This window comes from Salvia hispanica, chromosome 4 (genome assembly GCF_029641045.1).
Source record: "Salvia hispanica isolate PSC_SH4W2 chromosome 4, Shi_PSC_v1, whole genome shotgun sequence".
Classification (NCBI taxonomy): domain Eukaryota; kingdom Viridiplantae; phylum Streptophyta; class Magnoliopsida; order Lamiales; family Lamiaceae; genus Salvia; species Salvia hispanica.
In genome coordinates, this window is record NC_142695.1 from 4,801,988 (window position 1) to 4,806,098 (window position 4,111).

Consider the following 4,111-nt stretch of genomic DNA (forward strand, 5'->3'; position numbering starts at 1 on the left):
CAACTCATAAAAGATAATCTTTTCTTTCAAACATTTTAAACTTTCGATCGAAAAGAAACACCTTTGCCAAAACTTCTCTTTGAGAATCAACTATTTTTCTTAGAGTGTCTCCGGTGGCGCCCGTCCCACTAGGACTTCCCACACAAAATCCATGCCACGTCATCACTAGGACTTCACATTTTAACTAGGACTACCCACTAGGACTTCCCGCAATTATTCAATTTACAGACTTTTTTTTATTACGGAATTAAAATGTCGACACGGAATACGGGAAAATTCGAATACTTCATTAAAAATAAAAAAAAAAAATTACATAATAATAAAAAATTACATAATAAAAAAAATACATAATTTAAAAAAAAATTACATAATTTAAAAAGAAAATTACATAATACCTAAAAATTACATAATCATAAAAAGTCGAGAAATACAACCCTCGGCTCTCACTCCTCCTCGTCCTCGTCCCCGCCGCCCGTGCCGCTCCCGCCTCCGACGTCCCCGCCCCGAATCTCGACGCCATAATCATCAATGGGTGGTATTCCTAAATCGCGCCGACATGCATTGATCACATCCTTGCAAATCCTTTTGTACACAGGATCGTGTGTGCTAAACCACTTATTCATGCTCTGCATCAGGGTCTTCGTTAGCTACGCGCGGGCGAGACGGTCGTTCATAACTGGACCTTCAGGGGCCTCCGATTCGACCTCGTAGGACCCGCTGCCGCTGCCGCTTCCCCTCGCCATCCGCTGCGCAGCTTGTTGCCCCATCGGGCGACGACGACGGCGAGAGTCTGATCGTGGTAGCGGGGCCACTTCCTCAGCTTCGGGGAGCTCGTGCGAACCAGCACTGCTGCTGTACTCACCGGAAGAGTTGATCTTCGTTCGCTTCCAGCCCGATTCGACATCCACACAAAACTTTTGCGACTCTCTGACCACGAGAAAGGCCTCCCATTGGTCAAAATCTTTGAACTTCAGATCTCTGTCGGGATATTGGGCCAAGGCACGGTTCTTCACATCCTCCTCAGACATGCCGCTGGTCGTCATGCGCATGTTGTTTTGGTAGAGGACGGAAAAACGACTGAGCTTAGGCCTCTACCGAAGCCACTGTTTCTGGCATTGCTCGGGAGTGCGAGGCTTCGCCCCAGACGGTTTGTTTATGAGGTAGGCCTTACTAATGCGAAGCCACAATCGGTCAACATACTGGTTCGGTAAGTTGTAGGGATCCTCTACTACACCGATCCAGGCCTTCGCAAGCACGACATTTTCTCACACGGTCCAGATCGTCCTCTTCTCCTGCTCATCCTCCTCCTCCTCCTCCTCTGCCACCATGTGCGAGGGAGAGCTCGAGACTTTGCCCTTGCCCCTACCCCCACCCCTGGCCTTGCCCTTGCCTTTGCCCCTGCCCCTTGCAGCAGGCTCCGCCTCATCGGGAGTCTCACGGATCGGCGATAGCCCCAACTCCGCTCCCAACTCCTCAAAAGAGAAAGTCTCGATGCCGGCGTACTGAGTCTCCGGAACAGAACTAGGGGAATCATCGGCCAACAAATCTATATATGGGCGATAGACAGATTCCCTAGGCGTCCTCTGGCTCCTGTGCTGCATCAACCCACCCACCGCCATATTTGCCGGCATACCGCCCATCCCCGCTGCCCCCGGGCATCATCCCACCCATCTGACTCATCAACTGGTACATATTGTAGAACATTTGGGGAGTCATCCCCGCAAAGTTTCCCTCCATTCCGGTGGGAATCGTGGGTGTATTTCCTCCACTCGTGGTGGGGGAGTTCCTATTGTACTCCATTGTAGTAGAAATGAAATTTGTAGATTTAGAGAGAGAAACTTGTCAACACAAGTGGTGTGAATGAAATGAAGTTCAACGAGCCATATTTATAGAGTTTTTTTAAAAAAAAAAAAATTAAAATGTCGGACGTCCGAGTGGAGCTCACAGCGGCGGACGTCCGCTCGCCCGTGGAGCGGAGGGGCGAGCCCATGCGACGGGCATTCGGGACGGGCGCGGGCGCCCTTCGGGGCCATTATGGCGGACGTCCGGTCGGACGTCGGCACGTCCGCCATTGGAGACACTCTTAGTTCAAATCTTCAAAACACTTTAACTTCAAAGAAATAATTATAACTTCAAATTTTCAAATCTCATTTTTTTTTATCAAAACTTATTTTCCCTTTTCTTTGAATTATGTCCCTAAAAAGGGAATACGTTTCCTTTTCCTCTACTGAATAGAACTTTATGAACTTCTCTTTCTTTTCAAAAAGCAAAAAGTTACCTCTTTTCTTGGTTAAGCAAGACGAGTCGGGGTGTTGAGCCTTTGGCGCTTATCCTTTTAGTCTAGGGATACGAATCCAGACTGAGACTGAATGAAGACTCTTGGGTGGAATTCGACTCTTGAAGGTCTGGTCTGTGGGGTCCCGATGATCGGGTGCCCACATATTTCTGACCAGACCACGAACGCTATGCTTGTGGAGAAGGTGTGGGGGAATGGGGTCAGAGCGAGCACGAATGGAGACGAAGTGCTAAATAGAGAAGAATTAAGGGAGTGTTTGGATGTTGTGATGGGTGAAGGAGAAAAAGGAGAGGAGATTAGAAAACATGCTTTAATGTTGAGAGGCATGGCCATGGAATCTGTCAAAGATGTCGGGTCTAGCTACAAGAATTTAAGGAAGATTATGTTGGAATAAAAAGAGCAAGACACAATGGAAGAATTAATCTAGAATACTGATTCACTTGGATTTTACATGGTTTTAGAGGGTAGTTTTACTCGATTTTTATCATATATTGTGTACTTTGAGACATGGTTATAGCTACTTCTCTATTATGTTGTATTTTGACCATTTTGTGAAGAATGTGTAGAAAAATGTACAAAATATGTGGATGTGCAGCAGCTTTGGTTCGAGACAGTTTTTCTAGAGATTTTGAAGTCTGATTCTTACATAAAGTATACCATTCTCTTCGTCTTCGAAAGAGCTTCGCATGGATATCTTAAATGTCTCAATTTGAGTTTGGTAGAAGAAGTTATGACCATTTTACCAAGACTGCGCGGAGCAGTGACATAGCTGGCGACCCGCGTCGGGTTCGCATGCAAACGAACCTGGCGACCCGCCAGCAAAACACGAGAAAAACGCCGTAGGCGGCTGACAACTCGCCAGCTTCGACGCACATCCAACTTGGCGACCCGCCAGCTTCGTCTGGCAGTTTATTTTGCGCCAAAGTCAACCCTAGGTATATATATGCCTAGGAAACGCATCCAAACACAACTTACACGCTTCCTACCCCCAAAATACCGGTTTTTCACCTAGGAAAAAGAGAAGAACGAGCAGAGGACGAGTATTCATCGCAAGATTGAAGACGAGGCCTCCAATCCGCCCAATCCAATTCTAGGAGTTTCTACTTTTAGTTTTATTCTTGTTCGACAATGTTTTTGATTATTCCTTTGAATATTTCTCTGACTTTTGTGATGAGCATGAGTAGCTAAATCCTCCGTAGATTTCTACGGGAGAGATACAATGATTTTTATGTTTAATTGATTTCCGTTTTTTATGCCTTGGCTCATGTGATTATTTTGATTTCTTCTGTGCTTATACATTTATTTGACTGATCACCTAATAAATGCATATGGAATTTACATCAAGAGCTGAGAAGTGGTAGTTTAATTTGAAAGAGAATAAATTGACGTCTTTGCCAATATAATCGAGAAATTTGAACCCTTGAATGAAGCTAAGTATCTTAGGAGCTATTAGGAGTTATTACCTTAGTTCTAGGAAGGAGACTTCGGTTCTAGGTAGCAATCTACAAATTATATGCTTCGTAAGAAGATATAGTTTTACCTTAATGATAGCTTAATAACCCTTGAAACCCTTTGTTGGCATAGTTTGAAAATTAGTTGAGCATAGGATAGTTGTTATCGATCCCGTAGGATTCTACATCCCTCATCCTTGATCTACATCCGTTCTTTTATTTGCTTTTAGTTCTCTAGTTTTTTTTAACTGCTTTTACTTTGCTTTCAAATAGATTTAGAAAAACCAAAACTTTCCGATTCATCTAGATAGTAGTTGAGGTTGGTTCGTGGTAATTAGGTTGACACTGATTGTCTCTGTGGATA